This window comes from Cetorhinus maximus, chromosome 13 (assembly GCF_964194155.1).
Source record: "Cetorhinus maximus chromosome 13, sCetMax3.hap1.1, whole genome shotgun sequence".
Classification (NCBI taxonomy): Eukaryota; Metazoa; Chordata; class Chondrichthyes; order Lamniformes; family Cetorhinidae; genus Cetorhinus; species Cetorhinus maximus.
In genome coordinates this window covers 91,918,158-91,927,275 of record NC_135891.1, presented here as the reverse complement: position 1 = coordinate 91,927,275, position 9,118 = coordinate 91,918,158, and the positions used below count along the sequence as shown (strand labels likewise).

Sequence of the window (9,118 nt, the reverse complement as noted above, 5' to 3'; positions counted from 1 at the left end):
GGCGTCGGAGCAGTCCTATTTCAAGAGCAGCTGGGTGGACGTTTCTGACCGGTTTACCATGCATCCAGAAGACTGTCAGACATAGAGACGAGGTATGCTGTCATCGAAAAGGAAGCCCTTGCAGCCATGTGGGCATGCAAGAAATTTTCAGACTGCATCATTGGCCTAAATGTCACAATTAGATTAGACCATAAGCCAATAGTCTCATTGCTAGACGAGAAGGAGCTGGCGAAGATGCCTCCCGGAATCCAGAGATTCTCCCTGTGCCTCATGGAGTTTGCCTATGAGACGGTATATGTCATGGGCAAAAACCAAACAACGGCAGACACACTTTCCAGAGTCACAGTGGACCTTCCAACAAAACAGGCTGTCAATCTGATCAAGGAGCTTGAAGCATACTCCCAATGGACAAGGCAACATCTGCCAGCGACCACAGGTATACTCCAACAGAATCGCCAGAAACAAATGTAAGATGATGAGTGTGCCCATATCCGCTGTTATGCCAAAAGGCTGGCCACCACAGAGACCAAGCAGTGATACCATGAAAGCTTGGCTGGAATGACAAAAACACTTTACTTTCATTGATGATCTCCTTGGCTACAATGAGCGTCTGGTCATCCAAGTTTCCCTTCGACTGGAAATCCTCCAAAATATACACCAGGGTCACCTGGGCATCACCAAGTGCAGGGCACAGGCCCAATCTGTCATCTGTTGGCCAGGCATTTCCATGGCAATTGAGGGCGTGATAATGAACTGTCAGTTATATGCGCTGCTCAAGAAGGACCAGAGGAAGGCCCTTATCCCCACACAGTTCCCTACCAGGCCATTGTAGAGGCTGGGAATTGATTTGTTTGTCATCAACAGCAAACTGTTCTTTATTGTGATAGATTACTTTTCCAGATGGGTTCAGGTGAAGCAACGATACATGACAACCACAGATCCAGTAGTTAAAGCACTGGAAGAGGTGTTCGCAAGCCACGGCATCCTAGACGAGACTGTGTCCGATAATGGCCTACAATTTTCAAATGAGTACTTTGTCCAATTTGCCATCATATCAGGCTTCCACCACCGTACCATCTCCCCAAGTAACCACAGTCAGTTGGGGAGGCCAAAAGAGGGGTCCACACTATAAAAGCCCTCCTAAAAAAGAACAAAAAATTCCAAACAGTACCATTAACCTACAGATCTACCCCGTTACAATGTGGCCTAGCCCCAGCCGAACTCCTGATGGGCAGAAAACTCTGCGCACAACTCCTAATCCTGCCGAAGAAACTAATATCCAGGTTGGTAGTCAAGGATTATCAGAACATCCAAAACAGAGCAGTCCTACAGGCAGAAGCAGGCTTCCACCTACAACAAAAAATACTGCACCAGACACTTGCCACAACTACATAAGGACGACCAGGTCTGGACTAAAGACCTTGCGGGAGAGGGCACTATCATCCAGAAAGATGATGACCAACCCTGGCACCACAGAGGGTACTGTCCACAGAAACAGGGGGAGCCTCCTCCTCATCCCTTGAAGGTTCCCTCCCACTGTACAGTGGAGGGAAATTGAGGAAGACACCCAGATGCCAGAGCAACCTCCAACTCAACAACATTCACCTGCAGCAACAGAGCCCACCACTTCTCCGACAGTAGTGACAGCAAGATATGGAAGGGTTATAAGACCTCCAGACCGCCTAAACCTATGAACACAGAGCCTTGAAGAGGTGGGGGAGGGTAATTGGGGTAGTTGTAATGATGTAAGTACATGTGATAAGCTGGGATAACTTGTAAATATGTTGGATAAAGACTTGGGGGAGGTGTCATATAAGGGTATGGCACATGAAGGGTTAATCTGGGACTGAGTACAGTACCAGCCACACAGTGATGTAAGAAAACATATGGCCTGCACCTAGAGGTCAGTGTGGAGTTGGACAGAGCCGTGTGTAGAAGCAAGCATGGAGACAGCTCCTAGTTTGGGCCTTTACTGTACCTATGTACTTAGTTTATAGTAGTAATAAATACATACTGTTGAACTTCCTCAGACTACAAATACCTTAATAGGATTGCCTACCTTAAAACAAGAGGTGTGATGGATAAGAAATATCATGCAAAATGCTTTGACTGACTTTCACCACCCCCGTGAGGTCTTGAATATCTTGCTGCCAGATTCTTGGTGTGAGACTCTAGGGGCTCAATTTTCCCCTCAGAGATGGGATCTTGAGGCGGGTTTAGTTTTGGTTGGGAACTTGCCTCTATCACTAGCCTGCCAGAAAGTGGGATTTTCCAGAGATCAAACTTTAATTGGCCTGGTGTGTCTGTTGTCCAATTAGGCAGACCCAAGGCGAGAATGGAGTCAGGCTGATCCCAGAGTGGGCCCAATGATAGGCATGCCCAGCACAATCTTTGTGGAAAAGCCCAAACTCATTTTGAATTAGCGGTGGAAGATATTGAAGTTGCTGAAAAGTGTTGGCTACAACTTGGAGTGCAAGTACTGGCCTTCATACTTTCTCTCTGCTTGCTGTCCAGTATGTGAATGCCCATATGAAAGATGGAACCTTTATGAAATAGTCAAATCATTGCCGACTCCTTGGAGCTTTACTGAAGCAGTTGTGTCCAAATGCAGCAAGACCTGGACAAGATTCAGGCTGGCTTGATAAGCAGCAAGTAATGTTTGCATCATCCAAGTGCCAGGCAATAGCCATCTTCAGTAAGAGAGAATTTAACATCTCTCCTTGATGTTCAACGACATTACTATCACTGAATCTCTCCGCCATCAACATCCTGGGGTTCTAAATGACCGGAAACGTCACTGGACTAGCCATATTGTTAGGAATGAGTGTTAGCTTTAAGTTTAAGTTTGATTTGTGTTTCTGTGTTGGTGTGTTAAGAAAGAGGGAGCTTGAGTTTTAGTTTAACTTTAAAAGATGCCTGCATTTTAAAGAGGTTTTATGAAACTAGAAGGGAGATTAAAGCAAGCACAAGGTAGAAAAACCGGGCTGCTGCCAGCAGGGAGCCCATACAGAGAGTCAGGGAGAAACAGACCAGCAGTTTTTTAGTTCAGTTGAAGCCAGGAGAAGCTGGACACAGCAGAGGGAACTGCAAAAGAGAGAGCAGATTTCCCAAAAGAACCAAAAGGTCCCAAAGCCAAGGAGTGAGACAGAAAGGAGTGGCCCCAAGAATATGTTCTAGTCAAAGGAAGAACAGGAGTCTGGAAAAGATCCTGCTAAGTTAAGTTAAGAGTGAGGAGCAGAGGAAGGCTCCAAGCTTAAAAGGAGAAAGCTGCAGGATGCAGACTTAAAGCACGATAGGCTTGCGAGAAGCCAGAAGATCCAAGGAGACAGCTGAAGGTCTGTAACTCTTTACTACGGGCATGTGAACCAATGGTATTCTGTTGGCATGGCTGAGTATCTGAGAGAAAGCACGTGGAAGGTGAAGCTTGAATGCACGTGGCGATCCAGGGGAGAGGAACATCAGAAGGAGAGTTCAAAACCCTGGAGATGGACCCTTGTGTAAGGCTTCCGAGAGAAAGCATCGTTTGGGAGAAGATTCCAAAGTGGGTTCAAGACTGGAGATTGGAAACCCTCGTGTGAAAGAGTCCAGTGAGACCGGTTGGCTTACGGTGTGACAAGCATTTGGGGCAAGTTGACGAGGGATCCATAGCATCTGTTTGTGGTGGCATCTGTCACTTGGTTTCAGAGTGTGGTGTGCCTGACCACAGGTTGCCTATTGGTTTACATGGACTGTGTACTTACTGTGAACATTAGAGTATAAGATAGCTTTTGTAACTTGTGTTATCCTTACGAATATGTATATATCTGTAAAGGTATAGTGTGGGTGAAGGAGTATTGTAATATAGTTCACCTTTTCTTGTTTAATAAATTTTTTTTTGTTAAATTAGCTGACTCCTGTGACTCTGTTCAGTAGTCACTCTCCACGTTTCTAAACAAAAATAAAGTTAGGATCTATCAAGCCGGGTTTCGCCCTTGGACCTGGCTTCTTCAGTAGTAACATCAGCTGGGATCATAACAATATAAATACTGTGGCTACAAGAGCAGTTCAGAGGCTGGGAATTCTGTGGTGAGTAACTCACCTCCTGACTCCCCAAAGCCTGTACACCATCAACAAGACATATGCGCAGTGGTTGGGCACTAGCTATCAGCGGAGATGGCTCCAAGTGAAGGTGTAGGTGGAGGCCTTGGTGGGGGAGACACAAATAAACAAAACTCCCCTCACCCAAACGACTGCTCCTCAGGGGGACTTTTCTTCACTGGGCCAGAAATTGATAGACTGACAAGTTAAAAACGCAGAGGTACTTCCTTCAGGCCATTCCCTGGCATTTGAAACAAGCTTGCAATGCTCAGCCATGTGCCACACTCCTGTTTCCAGCTACCTCTGGGAAAATGCCTTTATTTATCCCACACTGGGAGCAACTCCTGCACACGTCATGCCCAGTCATTGCCTCTGAACAGAGAAGGCCAAATCTGCAGGATGAACCACTAACCACACAGCACAGGAGCATTGGGCAGGAGCCCAAGACTTTACCAGGGAATGACCCATAACAAGATACCTTGTCGGAGTTAGTACAGAAAACCTACTTTTCCCACACACAGCTGAATCAAGAGGTAGCAGGTGTGGAAACGGATCCCCTCCAGACCCTTCCATAGGCCTTTTTCAATGATTCAAGAAGACATTCAAACAGTATGGGAAAGTCTTGATTTCAGTACATCTGTTGACATCCACTATGTGGTTTGGTACATTCTATTATGCAGCAATGAAAGGTATTAATGTGGTTCCATTCCTTGAATATATTGGAGCACTCAAGGCTATGATACATATTTGGAGTCATTCTCAGGGTGGAAATGCACTGACTGCTTATGCTTTGTATAAGCTTGCCACACCAGCCAGGTACACTGTAACACTGGGAGGAACATCCTTTGTAGTTAAGTATCTCTGCTCACGTGGTTACTTACCGACACCCCCTCCAATGAAAGTGTATTTACAGGATAGAATGGAAAAAACCAGAGAATTTTCAGAAAAAAATGGAGGAAACTAAAGAACTGTTAAGTGAGAAAATACAAGAAACCAAAGGCATGGTCTCCTTCAGGAAAAATAAAGAATAAGTCTGTGGAGGACAAACTGCTAAAAATCTGAAAACATTGACCACCTCTTTGAGTTTTAAAGTTGAGATACTTTGTGAAGTAACACTCTGTAAACTCTGGGTATCTGGGCATTGCCAGTGGTTTGTTGTGATATCAGGCACTGTTGAAATGGTTTCTGAAACAATTAGATAATTTTGAATGGAACATTTTAATAACTTGGGAGGAAAAACGGTAACAGAAAAGTGGACTCGCAACAGATATCCAGTGGTGTCAGAAAATGAAACTCAGTAGATTATCATACTCTAGTTACTAAATAGACTGGTAAACATTAGAGCATTTCAAACGAGCTCAAGACACTGTAACATCTTTAAAAGAATTTCAGTCACTGAAATGGATCAATTGTGTGTAATGTGACAACTTCAAAAAATAAAATCAACAAGGCACGAGTTAGGAGTTTGATGGAACATTCTCCACTTGCTTGCATGAGTGCAGCTCCAACAACAGTCAAGAAGCTCCACACAGTCCAGGACAAAGTAGCCCGCTTGATCGGCACCCCATTTGCCATCTTAAACATTCACTCCCTCCACCTCCGACACATAGTGGCAGTAGCTTGCACCATCTGCAAGATGCACTGCAGCAACTTGCTAAGACTTCTTTGACAGCTCCTTCCAAATCTGTGACCTCTACCACTTCGAAGGACAAGGGCAGCAGATGCATGGAAACACCACCACCTTCAAGTTCCCCTTCAAGCCACACACTATCCTGACTTGAAACTGTATCTCTGTTCCTTTGTTGTTGCTGGGTCAAAATCCTGAAACTCCCAAACAACACTGTAAGTCTTTCGAGTCAAAACCAAATAAACTAAATTAACAAATTGGGACAAATCAAAAGGCAGCCGAACAGCACTGTAGATGTACTGTATACCAGTTGGAATTTATTGGTTCAAAAATGTAGCGCATCACCACCTTTTCAAGGACACTTAGAGATGAGCAACAAACGTTGGCCTTGCATAGCGACGCTCATATCCTATGAATGAATAAAAGAAAGCTCTGCTGCTTCTGAACCCCCTCACAAATATACTGATGGCCCAAGCTGCCTCTGCTCTTTCCTGCATATGACAGCACTGATTAATGTACAGCTGCAGCAGGACCCAGCAGAGAGCTGGAATTTACGACAGCAGCCCTTTCAGGAGCTGCTCTTCACATACATCCCTGAGTACCAATGCACCTCTCCCAGTAGGCCCATTTGACCACTTCTCAGAGCTGAGGGCACTTACTGTACAGTGCTCTGGACACTCCTAACTTCACACCATCCAATGGAAGTGAACACCTCAAAGGAGGTCTGTTTCCAGTAGCCTTGCCATACAGCAGGCACCCATTCCATGATGACTTGCACACACGACCAATAAGACAAGCAAGCCGACACATGAGCCATCCATCAATTATAAGTAATCCAGAATACACTAGTTCCTCACATACATGTAAATTTGCCTGGCTGATGCAATGCTCACCATGAAGCAAACACACATACTAGGGTGGATTTTACAGGGTAGATGGATTACCTGCCCCTGACCTAAAAGTCAACGGCACTTTGTTGACTAGAAATCTGGCTGCCTGCAATGATATTATGCTAGGGGTGACCTTAAGTGGGGCCAGAGTGGGACTTCTTCTGCCATCAGGGAGGCAGTCCTGCCCTGGGGAGCTGCCAGTCAATCTGATTGGCCAGCAGCTCTTTAGTCCCAGCAGTGCCAGAAGAGAGTAGTGGTCACTGCTGGGACTACAAGCAGTCCCAAAGAAGAGAAGATGTCTCTCAGACTTGTGGTCAGTCTGGGGATTTTGGGCAGACCTGGCTGGGAAACCCCAGCGAGTGATCGGAGGGTAGGTTAGAGAGGCTTTGGGAGGAGGGGTACAATCTTCAGTGGGGTGGTGTCCTTGATGGGCACAGGGTTGTGCCATAGAAGGTAACCTCTCCTTCCTGCCCAACTGCTGCCCCCTTACCTCACAGTCTGAACAATTGCCGTGGAGGCGGATTGAGGCCTCTAAGTGGCAGATAATTGGCTACTTAAAAGCCTCAATAGGCCTAAGGACAGGTGGGCTGCCTGACACCTTAACTGTCCCCATAATTTGGGGATAGGTTGGGGGTGGGCGGGAAGCCGACATGCTGACCACCTGATTTATTTTACTAGCCCCCTGCACCCCCGCCCACCACCTTCAAAAAGGGCCTGTAAAATTCAGTGCACTGACTCCTATACTTCCTGCACTCCAATGCCAGAATGTCACAGACATGCAGGTGAGCTGGTGCATGCCAGCCTCAATGTTTATGGATGCGGACCTCCAGGTTCTTGTCGACTGGCAATTGCCAAGAAGGCATGGATTGGCATTGCTAAAACCCTCAGTGCCACAAGGGAGCAGTGCTGGTCTTGGCTTCAGTGCTGCAAGTGGTTCAATGACCTTTTGGGATATGGAAAAGTGATTAAGAGCTCGAAGTAAGGTAGGCCTTTGGTCACACAGCCTGCAACAAGTCCAGCAGCTGAAGGGACACAGGACACATACTGCTCCCAACTTTTGAAGTAGTGTGTGCCAGAACACTCACAGCCTTTGGAGAAACTTTGTAGCACAGTATTTATGGGGACAGGTGAAGGTGATATCATGCTGCCTCCATCATATGGAGGAGCTACCCTTCTCCAGGCAGATCTGCAGTGTCTTAACTCCCTCACCCTCTTGTCCTTACAGGAGAAACGAGCGCGCAATGCCTGGGAGATGACTTTGACCAGGAATGGGACCTCAATGATAAGGATCATCAGGGCAATGATGAGGACCATCAGGCCAAGCCAGGATCCCAAATCAGGAGCAAATTGATGTTGGCAAGACCTTCCTCCCAGGCGCATGCAGCTGTTGAAGAGGTCCATGTCCATGTAGTCTGGTGGGGAGTGGAGGGTGGTGGCATTGTGTGACACCTCATCCGAAAGCAGGCCAAGCTCTGGGTGGTGTGGAAGTCCTCAGCACTACAGAGCCTTCAGGGGTTCCAAGGTTAACTCATCAATTCCTCTTGTGTCTCACACAGATCTGCCACCCTGCCCCTTTGAGGAACCCCTCAGACTTTAAAAAAATTGTTCATGGGATGCGGATGTTACTGCCCTTGTTCAGAGGGCAGTTAAGAGTCAACCACATTGCTGTGGGTCTGGAGTTACATGTAGGCTAGACTAGGTAAGGACAACAGATTTCTTTCCCTAAAGGGCATTAGTGAACCAGATGGGTTTTTACAATAATTGACAATGGTTTCATGGTCATCATCAAACTTTTAATTCCATATTTTTATTGGATTCAAATTTCATCATCTGCCATGGTGGGATTTGAACCCAGGTCCCCAGACAATTACCCATAGAATACCAGTCCAGTGACAATACCACTATACCACCACCTCACTGTAGTTGGAAGAGGAATTGTCTGAAGAGATACAATCATAGCAGGTTAGCGCAGATACTAGCATCTCAGTGAGCCCATGCATGCATGTAGAAAAGGTGGCACTTGCTGAGGAACACAACACTAGTGTGCAGGAGGAGGTATCTGAGGCAGAGGCATCTGTGAACAATCCCCCATGGAGAGGGAAGGCTAGCCATAGTAATGCTCTGTTGGACAGTGAGGAAGGGCTGCAGGAGTCACAGTTTGGGACTCAGTATTTCAAGGACCAGGTGAAGATGAGATGTCACCTTTCAGAGTTCCCTGAGGCTGTGCGGGCTCATGCACTGCACTTGGAGAAGTCCATGGATAGATGAGTTTGACCACATTTTGGGGCTTCGAGCACTTGAGCCTCTCCTATAAGAGAGTGGCTAAAGTCGTGGAGAGCCATATGCGGAAGCACCTGGGGTGCATGCAAAAACAGCGTGATGTCCTACAAGGTGCTTTATGTATCCTGGACCAGTCAGTTCAGAACCTGAGCACTGATGTGTATGGAATACATTTACACAGTTGGCCTAACGATGGCTGGTGGGGATACCAGCTGCAACCCAACTACAGAGTCCCTCAGGCCAC

The 9,118-nt window shown here is 46.6% G+C and overlaps 1 pseudogene; it reads left to right on the top strand.

Moving 5' to 3' along the window:
* Positions 1–234: 234 nt before the first annotated feature.
* On the top strand, positions 235–5,108 carry LOC144688313 (uncharacterized; annotated as a pseudogene).
* Positions 5,109–9,118: the final 4,010 nt, after the last annotated feature.